Below are 12,107 nucleotides of genomic sequence, written 5' to 3'. Positions count from 1 at the left end.
CTCAAACAAATGAAATTAAATTGTTTTCATGAATGGCATATTTTATTCAAAATCAAGTAGAGGAAAAAATCATGGAATCACTCAATATTGGGGAAAAATTATGGAATCATCAACAAAAATATCACAGTTAGTACTCCACCTCAGGCTTTTATGATGGCCTGAATTCTTTGAGGCATGGACTTCAATAACAATGTTCTCCATCAAGCTGGTTCCAACTTTCTTGAATAGCGGTTGACAGATCAGCTTTGCAGGATGGAGCCTTGTCATCGACCAATTTCCACAATAAATTGAGTTGATATGCCTTTCCTGAAGAAAAGTGTTAACTCTCTTTGCTGTGTGGCAAGATGCATTATCATTCTGAAAAATTACTTCATCATCACCAAGCCTATTTTATATCGATGGAATTAGAAAAGTGTACAAAATTTTAATGTACACCTGTGCATTGACTGTTAAGGTCCTGGTTCTTTACTTGACATGCAACCCCATATCATAAATGAGTGGGGAAATTTGATTGTTTTCTTCAGGCAGTCATCTTTATATGTTTCATTAGAATGGCACAAGACAAAAGCATCATCTCCTTGGCCAATGCAGATTCATGATTCATCACTGAATATCACTTTAATCCAATCATCTACATGATTTTCAAAGCATATTGCTTTGAGTTTTCCATCCTGACATTTGCCATCTTCCTTGGTATACCTGTATGCTTTCCAGTTTTTTAACCTTCCCATTTTGTTTATACTTGCACCAAATTTTAGACACAGCTGACTGGGAACAAACAATGTCTTTTGCCAACACATCATGCCAGAGTTCCAGAGGTTTATAATCCTTTCCATTGTTTCAATTGGCAACTGTCTTGATGGGGCCATGTTTCCTTTCAATAAATTAGGGGTGATTCCCTAATTTATACCCTCAACATTGAGTGATTCCATAGTTTTTCCCCCTACTTGTTAATTTCATTTAATTTGTTTGAGGTACGTTTCACGAAGACAAATTGTTCAGTTATTAAACAAAAATACTTTTGTGTCATATGTGATTTGTTTATTTGCTACAATGTAAAAAAAGTCAGGTTAACATCCTCTGAGTGTGGTGATTCCATAATTTTTGCCAGGGGTCTCACTTATCTCTTTAGTGAAGAACTATAGTATGTCATGCATTAAATAAGTAATGTGTGTCTACCTTTTGGTCTTATAATCCTTGCTTATCTCACCCAAATTTATATCTAACAGCTTTACGTCATTTTGTAAAGTACATTTGAGTGGGTGGTCAGGCATTTCCACAGAGGAATTATTGTGATTATCAAATTGCATATTCTAAAATAGGGTGCTTTTTAAACTTGCAGTGTGCTATAGTGTCTTCCGAATCTGTGTATATGAGTGTTTCTTGATGTGTTTTTGCAATTTCAGCATGTCTACAAAAACAATGGAAGATGTTATAAGGCTTTGCACTGGAAAAACCTATGAAGTATCTCTACTGTGTTTTAATTTATAAGACCAGGAGTGAGAGACAGAGAGCGGGAGAGAAGTAATCTTGTTATACTGGTAAGGACTAAAGTTAAATATTTTTAACTGTACAGTTTCATTATATAAAAAGCCTATATAAGGGGTGAACAAATCATACACTCATTAGTTTATACAACCAGGCAAATGAAAGATCCAATGTGCTGCACAGTCCCATGTTTTAGTTGCCCAGAAAGCTAACTGACTAGACCAAAGACTAAACTGACTAGTGCTAATTAAAGTAATAATAATAACAGGTGGTGAGATAGTTAGCTAGTTAAGTGCAGTAATACTGGGAAATGAATGAGTTTCTGGATATTATCATATTCTAACAAAGTTTATGATGTAGCACACTGTGTTCACATGAAATTTTCACCAGACATCAGTATTAACTCAAGAAATCCAGAAATATAAAGAATTCACAAAATTAAAGTCCATAAATAAAGTTATGTGTAACAAAAAGTGGAATGACACAGGAAAAAAAGTATTGAACATGCTAACTGAAATTTATTAAATACTTTGTGGAGAAGCCTTTGTTTGTAATGACAGCTTCAAGACAGTTCCCGTATGAAGAAATTAATTGGCAGCAGTATTTAGGAGTGATTTGGTCCATTCTTCTAAACATATTGTCTTTATATCTTGTTCAATTGGATTCAAGTCAGGTGATTGATTGGGCCATTCTAACACCTTGATTTTTTTTTTCTCTGAAACCAATTGAGAGTTTCCTTTGCTGCATGCTTTGGATCGTTGTCCTGTTGGAAGGTCTACCCACGTCTCATCTTCATCATTCTGGTGAATGGCAGCAGATTATTCTCAAGAATCTTCCAGTAAAGGGCTTTATTCATTGTTCCTTCAATTATATGAAGTCTGCCAGTACCATGTAATGAAAAACAGCCCCAGACCATGATGCTTCCAGCTCCAAACTTCACTGTTGGAATAGTGTTTTAGGGTGATGTGCAGTGCCATTTATTCTCCAAACATTGTGTGTAGTATGTCAATCAAAAAGTTCAATTTTTCTCTCATCTGACCAGACTACCCTCTCCCAGTACTTCATAGGTGTTACGGTACCTGGTTGGAAGCAAGCACAGGCGAATGGGACTAAAGTGCGAGTGTCAGGCGATCGGGCAAACAATCCAAACAGGCCTAGGCAGGGAATCGTAATCCAAATACAGGCGGAAAATCCAAAAACCGTAGAAATCCAAAATAACGACAAAGACTTGGTGAACGACAGAGGTAAGACTGCTGAGTGTTTACTTCACGAGGCTCTGAAGTTAACAAGGTCCTTTATAACCTACGATGGAGTACAGGTGTCCGCACTCAGTACTCCGTCGAACGTGAGCACGTGCGTGACTGGGAAGTGTAGTTCTCGTCAGCCATGTTTGTAGTTGGCGCTGCACTCTGGGAACTGTAGTCTGGAGTTCACCGCGACGTGACAATAGGCTTGTCCAAATGAGTTGTAGCAAACTTTAAATGAGCTTCAATATGCATTTTCTTTAGTAATGGAGTCTTGCAGGGTGAGTGTGAGCAGTGGAGTTCATTGCCTATTGTTTTCCCTGTGACGATGGCACCTGCTGCCTCCAAGTGTTTCTGGAGCTCTTTCTGAGTGGTCCTTGGCTCTTGGGCTACTCTTATGACTATTCTTCTGACTCCCTGGTCAGAGACCTTGCGAGGAGCTCCTGTGCATAGCCAGTTAATGACAGAGTGATGTTGCTTCCACTTGCAGATAATGGCCCCAATGGTGCTTACTGGAAGATTCAGAAGTTTTGAAATATGTCTTTATCTGATTCCGTCAATATGTTTTGCAACAACAAGGTTCCGAAGGTCTTGGGAGAGCTCTTTGCTTTTACACATCATGAGATGTTTCTTGTGTGACACCTTGGTAACGAAAAGCCTTTTTATAGACCATCAATTCACTAACCCAGCTGATATTAATTTGCACAGATAGGGGGTATAATTTGTTATGTATTTCAGCTGGTTCCTTGTCTGCTTTTTCTTAGTGTGTACAATCTTTTTATCTGTGTCATTCCACTTGTGTCATTCCACTTTATTACACATAACTTAATTTATGGATTTTAATGTTGTGAATTCTTTATATTTCCTGATTCCTTGAGTTAATACTGATGTCTGGTGAAAATTCCATGTGAATAGCCTCATTGGAAATATATTTACTGAAAAAATTATGACACATCCAATACTTATTTCCCCCACTGTATATGATAGCTTTTTGCTGGACTTTATTTTGCATGCTAATTAATTTCCCTAGTACATATGGTTCTACCATCAACCAGATCAGCCAATATTTGTATTTCAGCAGGCTTCAGGACTTGTAATGAGTAGTGCACATTATAGTTACAGCATTGAGGTCCATCACAACACCATAAAGCCCACTAAGTTTAAGCATACATACCAAATGAAAATATTTTCATTTGAACCTACTTGTCCGTCAGGCAACTACAAATAATAATAAATTAAATAAATAAATAAATAAATAAAAGCCTAGACATGAAATTTGCTTTACCCCGACTACTGTCTGGGCACCCAGACTACTGATTTGTCCACCCCTGTATTTAGGAGAATTATATGTTTGTTTAGAAAATGTTACCAGCTGTATAATATTTAATTATGAATTTACAGCACTTTCTTCAAAAACGCAAACTGTAATATCTCATTATAGTTCACACCATCCTTTTGAGAATTCTTGCAATTTCCTTGATTACTGAATTTATGTTTTCCTGTTCTTTCAGCCAACCTGAACAGGAATCACAAGACTTAACCCTAGGTCTGGTTACAAGATCACAGAGGCACTACACAGCTTTCCTCTGGCAGGCCAGACAGTAAGGCATTGGCACATTATTTTACAAAACTGGGGGATTTATAAACTTCAAAGTAAATATTAATTGGTATATGTGCAATAAATGTAGAGTCACCAACAGAATTATTGTGATTCTATGAAATAAACATTACCCAGTGAGTAAGATTTTTCCACTAAAACAATTATAGAAACTATTTACTTTTCCTCAAGAGCAATAATTGTCATAAGAACAAATTTTTAAATAATACCATTTTCACCAAATCATTTGGGAAAATTGGAATAGGGCACAAGCTGTTGTGTAAAGTCTGTAGTCCGCGGTGCATGTTGGGGGCTGAAGTCTGTGATGTGGGTTGACCTGACACAGGCACATAATCTCTGGTGATTGCCAGTGAGGCTAGGTGCTTGACTGGTAGTCCTGTAACAATGTTGCAGGCTGGGGATCATTGGAATTTTATTCTGACAATTCTGGGGTGCTTCCCCTAACTCTAATTGATGCCTTCTGGATTCAGCTTGGTCCTACCTTCTTCAGCCCTTGACCATGAAAGACCAGAAGTCCTATCTTTAATGATGTACCAGCTCTTAAAAGGAGGAGGACTGCAGGAGAGAGGAGATAGGATGTTTCTACAATTAGTATATACAGGTGTTTTTTATGTGGTAGTTTTTGTTGTAGCACAATAATAACAACAAATACCAAATTAGTAATCTTAATTAAATGAACATGGTTACAAATAAAATCCTTGCATGAATGTCAATTAATGTCTTGAAATAGGTTTAATAATCTTATATTTGGTATATTGTAATCTTATAATAGGAAATACTAGATACATTTGACTATGTTCGAGATATTTTCATTTGGAAAGATGTCAGTTTTTGCAATGTGGAAAAACAACCTAAAATAATTAGAATTATTTTTAAAACAATCAGTGTACATACATTTGGCTTGTGTTTAGCATTGACACACTTGTGATTTGCCATTGTTCACTTGTAGTGCTACACTCTGCCAAAGAGTCAAGTTGAAGACTTTGGGGACGGAAAAATGTTCCCACTGCTCTGACTGGTCACTCTCAACCAATCCCCTTTCTTCCAGAAACAGATTTTGAGATCATTCAAATTCAAGTTCTCAAAATCAGTCTTTAGCCATGTTTTTAACCCTAGCCCTAACCCTATAATTTAAGACCTACTCTGCTCCAGTTATCTGATGCACAGTTATTATCAATCATACCATGAATGAAACAACAATGCTGGTGTTTAACTGAGAGTTTTGTTTTATAGTTATAGTTTTATAGTTATCCTGTAGTTTAATATATTACTGCATCTCACTTTGATAACAGCATATGATCTCAACAAAACAAATATGTATTGTTAATTGTAGGCTTTTGAATAAGGTCAGCTTGGACAAAAATATTAATTATTATACAATTTTTTGCCTACCCAAAATCAGCTATGAATGTATTCAATAAGATGAATATTATTTAGAAGAAAGCCTTTATTTGTTACATATTGTCACGAGTTCCCCTTTAAGCAGCGCGCTGTGGAGCATGTGAGCGCGCGTGCACGAGCAGGTGCGCGAGTACCTGCTTTTCCCTTGTGGACAATCGTGACATTTCGAAACGTGCATTTGTTTATGTTTCTGTCATGTCTCCTCCCCGTTCTGTCATTGGTTGTAGTTTCACGTGTGTCTGAATTGCCCTCAGCCGTCCGCCATTACAACGCTGATTATCTCCGCATATATACCGCGTGCCTCCCAGCACACAACGCGGAATATTGAATGAGTTATAGTAGATTAGTTTAGAGTCCTTACAATAGATAACCACAGTCAGTCCATAGTTTCATGTTTCATGTTTCATGTTTCATGTTTCGGTTCGTTTGTTAAGTTCACGCTGGTTTCTCTGCTACCAGTCCCTCGCTGTTGTTTATGTTTCATGTTTGGTATATCGACCCTGTATCCCGTGACCACGACTTTGATTCCTGCCTTGCCTCGTTTATGCCTGTTTGCCGATCGTCTGAACTTTGCATGTTACTGGATTACGTTTTTGGATCACGTTCTGGATTTACCTGCCTGTGTGTCTCTCAATAAAACTGTTCACACTGCGCTTGCATCCTACCTTATCTCCGTTACGTCACGATACGTGACACATATACATTACATTACAATGAAATTCTTCACACATCCCAGCTTTTTAGGAAGGAATTTTCAAGAGCTGTGATCATTGATGAGTTGCAATATTTATCTATGCCTGCATTTGTGCATTTTGGTCCAACTAAAAATTAGCAGAAAAGTGACTAGAAACATTCCAGATTAAATTCATGCAGCTGTTACGAAACGGGAGGTGAGGCAGAAGCAAGCGCAGATCAACGTTTTTATTTTCAAAATAGCAGACAAAACACGGGACACGTGTTTTGTTTGTGTCACAATTTGGTGTTGTGTCATGAGGTGCACCTATTCACCTCATGAGAACCCATTTCTCTTCACACTTAATTCTGTCTTAATTCAACTGCCTTAATTCAATCTAGAGATTTCAGATAAAGGCACCAATCTGTTCACATTAGATCTGCTTGCTATGATATATGAGAAATGGGTGGCATTGCTGATATTGCTAGTTTTTATGAGAAAAATATCTGCAAATATACTCCATATGTATATGGCTTCCCTTTAATTACGCTTACTCATTATTGTCTCTCATACTCAGTATGTTGGATAATTTTCTCAAATAATCTTTATAATAATAGTGATCATTACAATAATAGAGATGTTACTTTTATTGACAACTAGCCTCATTATGATGGGTAATTAAGCACTATGTTAGGCAGGCAACAGAGATGGATGCAAGTGAAGATGATATTTAAATTAAGGCAACCAATCCAAAACACAAATCCAATATAAGTGTCAGTAAACAGGCACAGGTCATGCAATCAGACAATGTCATAACCAGAATAGCAACACCAAATCACCAAATCAAAAGCTAGGAATCTTCAGTAGGCATTGCCTGGAGCAAGTGTGTGTGTGTGTGTGTGTGTGTGTGTGTGTGTGTGTGTGTGTGTGTGTTTATGTGTGTGTGTTTATGTGTGTGTGTGAGTGTGCGCATGCAAAAGTCTGGGTTATTTAAATGGTGCCTGTATTTGAGCTCAGGTGTATTATTGGAAGTCTGGTGAACTAGAATGTGTGAATGGGCTGTGTAGTCCATGCTGTTGCTGGGAAGTAGAATAGGATTCAGCCATGTTGTTGTGTTGTGGTGCATTGTTGTTGTGTAGGCTGATAACCTACAGTAGTACACACTGGGGTAACTGAGTGGCTGAGTGATAGAAGATATTTTGCTCATATTTGGCCCAAAGTAAGTACCAGGATCAGTCCTCCTGATTGCCTGTGCAAAATGTTCTAAGAAATCGTCCAATTTCTTAGTTGACTTGTTCCACCTGTCCATTAGATTGCAGGGGATAACCCTTATGTGAGAGTGACTGCGACTCCCAATTTCTCCATAAACAATGTCTTCAGGGATTCCAAAATATTGAAACACATATGTGAACAAGAGTTTAGCTGTTTCTAAGACATATGGCAATGCTGGTAGGGGAATGAGTTGTAGGGACCTAGTAAACTAGTCTATAGTGATCAAAATGGTTGTTTTCTACTATGAAGATGGGAGATTGGTGATGAAACCCAAAGCAAGGTGTGACCAGGGGTGTTGTGGTATGGGCAGTGGAAGCAGCTTTTCAGCAGGCAGATATCTTTTGTTTTAGCACTGGTGGAGCATGCGAAGCACATGGAGAACCTGTGGATATCTGTGTGCATATGACAACAGTTTGGAGTTCTTGTGAGTGCCAGAGTATCCCGTCGCCAAGGAGGTATGAACCCAGTTGATTCATTTCTTAGGCAATGTGAAACATACTGTTTGTCATGGGGAGATTGTTCTGGCATGAGCTGTACTTTGTTTGCTCTGGTTATCTTTTGGTCAATATCTCAGGAAATGCATCCTATGACACACAATTCTGGGAGGATAAGCTCCAGAACTTTTTCCCGCTGGGTTGCTGGGTAAATTCTGGGCAGGGAATCAGCTTTAACATTCTTTCCATCAGGTTGATAAGAAATAAAAGCCCTGATTGAATCTCCTATAGAAATTTACAAATTAAAGATTAGAGATAAGATAAGAGAGATATGATTATAACAACATTTAAAAGTAAGCAATATATAAAAGCAAATAAAAAGGTAAAAGGAGTAGAGTTTGATAGCAACTGGGATGGCTGCCTGGTAAAACATCTGCAGCATGTTTCTACAAATGTTAAATGACCTAAGTCTTCTCAGCATCAGATGTTAAGTCAGATGTTTGATGATCAAATGTTTGTAGATCAAACGTTAAGTCTCCTCAGCATCAGAGATGTGTGAAATGGGCCATTTCTTCATGGCATTGCCCTTAGTTGGTACATTATTACTCCTTTTTTGTTGACAATATATCCAAGAAACAATACTTGGGGCACATGAATTCACACTGCACCTATTTAACATCAAGCTGGTGATCTAGAAGTTTGACCAGCACCATCCTTGACATGGTAAACCTGGCACTCTAGAAAAGGAGAGTAAATCAGAATATCATCCTGTATGCAATGACAAATTTACCCAACAGAGTGTGCAAAATATTAATCAACATCTGGAAGACATAGGGGGCATTAGAGAGCCCATACAGCATAACACAATACCTGTAGTGGCCAAAGTTGGTGCTAAAGGCTGTTTTCCAATCATTACACTCACAAATGCAAATCAGATTGCAGGCACTTCTGAGGTTGAATTTTGTGAATATGTGCACCTCCTTAAGTTGTTCAAGCACTGCTAGGACAAGTGGCAAAGGATAATGATATTTCATTGTTACTTGCTTTAATAAACAATAATCATTACAAGATCTGAGTCCACCATCTTGTGGCGAAGGTGAAGTGGAGGGATGGATATATACAAGTTTGAGAGCTTCCACAATGTACTCCTCCATAGCTTTGTGCTCATGTACATGTAAACCACTGCTGAACACTTCATTATATTCCTTATAGACTGAGGGAATTTCCACCTTGAAATCTGGTTCTGGGCTTTCAGTGGCAGTGCCAGATATGGTGAGATTGCTTTTTGGCAGAATGGCAAACTATTTCTTCCTCCATCCATGATATGTGGGGATCATAATGTTATAGTAATGGAAAGTCTTTTTTTATATAGCGTATATAGCCATAAAGTGATTGTACATTCTGGTTGCTTCACCTCCTTGTTGCCATACTACAGTTGCCTAGTTTAGTGCTTAGTCCATTAATCTCAACATCTCCATTCCCTCTTGACTTGATTAGTACAAGGGATATTGTAGCAGAAGCTTATCACCAGAGCATACAACTCCTCAACTATTTTACTTGAAATAATTGCTAGCAAAAAGGCATTTTTTCAGAGACATTTTAAGTCAACATCCTGCACAGGTACATAAGAAGGATGACTTGCCCCTGAGCTATAAGTAAGAAGTACAAGCCTCCAAGTTGCACATTCTCAATTCAACTCAATTAAATTTTATTAATATAGTGCTTTTAACAATGGATATTTTCAAAAAGCAGTTTTACAGTAATCCACATATAGATTTAGAGCCTTAATGAGCAAGCCAGATGCAAGAGTGGCAAGGAAATACTCCATGAGACATTGAGAGGAACTGATCAAAGGGGAACAAATGTTCTTCTAGGTGACAGCAGTGCAATTATAAAATACGCTTCCACAACTGTCTGGTATAAAGTCAAACATTGCTGAGTGTGTTGAAAGGATGTCTGTTATGAGCATTTGGGTCTTTTGTGTTTGCAGTAGAGCTTTTCACTTTAAATACACAGTATACATTACAGAACTTATTTACTGCATAATGGGTGAGATTTTGGTGTAAACTGTTCTTGGTACTGTAAGCACAATCTGTAGGCTATCCCCGTGGTACTATCCACCACAATATTTGGGGTATTTATGTGGTACCATCCACAGCAATCTCATATCAATCTTTAGGCTATTAGGCTATTTAATCACTCAGTAGTAGTGATTCTCAGGTGAAGGAAGCTCCAAGTAAATGTATAACATCCAGATGGGCCAGACAGATCCTGAGGGCAGAGGTAGTCACGATCAGGCAGAATCATTTCATCAGACAGCAGTGTAACGTGTAGCTCAACACACACACACACACAAACACACACACACACACACACACAGAGAGAGAGAGAGAGAAAGAGAGTGAGCAAGAGAGAGCAAGAGCAGATTAATAGGTATTCTTTTGTCCTATAGTGGTTTAAAAGGGTGTGCAGTGTGGTCAGAGTGCAGTAGACTCCAGCAGGTCTAACTATGACAGCAAAACTATGCTTCTAGAGCGTAGTACCCTGAGACATAAAGTGTCTTTTCACACTATTCATCAACAAACCTCAGTGAATGTATGAGAGTTGGGAGGGTTCCTCAACTTCCATGTATTCAGTTCCTCAATCCTTGATTTCACCTAACCCCTGTCAGTTGGGAAGTGGTTGAGTCATCTATAAAGTAACTCAGACTTTTTTATGTTATTGGGTTTCTTGTGCTTAACTGTCATTTGCAACTAGCAAGCAGTTTAGGCTAAGGGCCTTGGGCCAAATTCGACTCTAACCCAAGGTTCAGATCTGCCAGCCAAGCATTTCATGTTAACCTAGGCATTACTACAGTATGCAGTCAGATGCCAGAGTCAGACACAGCATCCTTGTGATGGTCAATTCCGTGACTTTGAGAACATGTGACAATCCATGACTTTTAGAACATGTGACCATGGCAACCATAATTAACTTCCAAGGAATTCAAACACTAGCTACTTTAATGCAAGATGTAGCATGGTTATATGTGGCTACCCACTGGGTACAGAATGAAATATGGGTGTAGACCATCCCAAATGTAGAGAAAAAAGGTGTGTTGTGTGGAGGGAAATGCCAACTCTAAATAAAGAAGTTAGAAGTAGTGTTAAACCAGCTAAATGATCAGGCTCACCCATCAACAATTCATCGTTTGTCAAGGGCAACCACTCAAACAGGCTAGTAAGGCTGGAGGAAGGAATAAATGCTGACAATTCAATTACAGACAATTTAATTTTGAATTCACTGCAAACATGACATTACAATGAATTATATGACTCACAGCCTTTGACCACCTTGGGTTAGTGGTGAAAAGGCAAATCCTGAATATTGCCCTCAAGGGATATTGCCCAAATTTCAACACCTGGTCCATTATATCTGGGATGTGTTCTTATGATACATGTTATGTGTTACATACCATCTGAGAACTCTTACTCTTAAAACCTCTCTGGTTCTTGATTCCTTAAGATCTCATTGCCATTTGCTTTGTAGACTTTTATTGTTTCTACATGTTTTGGCATTGTAATTGCTGCATTTAATGAGCACAGTATTACAAATGCACTATTAAATGTTCTAAAGTGGGAGTAGAAAAGGTCTATGACTAATGTCCTTGTTCTTGTTTTTTTCCTGCGATGTAGGGTGCTTAAAAGTCAGACTTGCAAAAGCATCCCTGTTTTGGCAAGCAAATACAATAAAGGATTCTCCAGATGTCTCCAGAAGTCCAGATACTCTACTGCAACTACTGGAGCCTGTCAACTTCCAGAGGTCACTGTAATGAAGCAGCAAAGCAAAGCAAAGAAAAATATTAAACATTAAATGAGCATCTCACAAATGTTGGCTTCACTTAGCTTCACAATAAGTGGAGCACTCACATGTTGATAATGCAATCATGCTTTGCAAAGATACTAGTTCTCACAAGAAAATGTTACAGTAGAGAAGTT

The 12,107-nt window shown here is 38.2% G+C and overlaps 1 long non-coding RNA gene across 1 annotated transcript; it reads left to right on the top strand.

The window, feature by feature from the left end:
* The first annotated feature begins 1,045 nt into the window (after positions 1–1,045).
* LOC128607663 (uncharacterized) lies at positions 1,046–11,878 on the top strand. The gene is made up of 3 exons (XR_008385930.1): positions 1,046–1,541; positions 4,244–4,333; positions 11,805–11,878. It is a non-coding gene; the product is annotated as an uncharacterized LOC128607663 (long non-coding RNA).
* Positions 11,879–12,107: the final 229 nt, after the last annotated feature.

The sequence above is a fragment of the Ictalurus furcatus genome, chromosome 5 (assembly GCF_023375685.1).
Source record: "Ictalurus furcatus strain D&B chromosome 5, Billie_1.0, whole genome shotgun sequence".
Classification (NCBI taxonomy): domain Eukaryota; kingdom Metazoa; phylum Chordata; class Actinopteri; order Siluriformes; family Ictaluridae; genus Ictalurus; species Ictalurus furcatus.
Note: the sequence above shows the minus strand (reverse complement) of the source record. Positions and strands in the feature narration are given on the sequence as shown.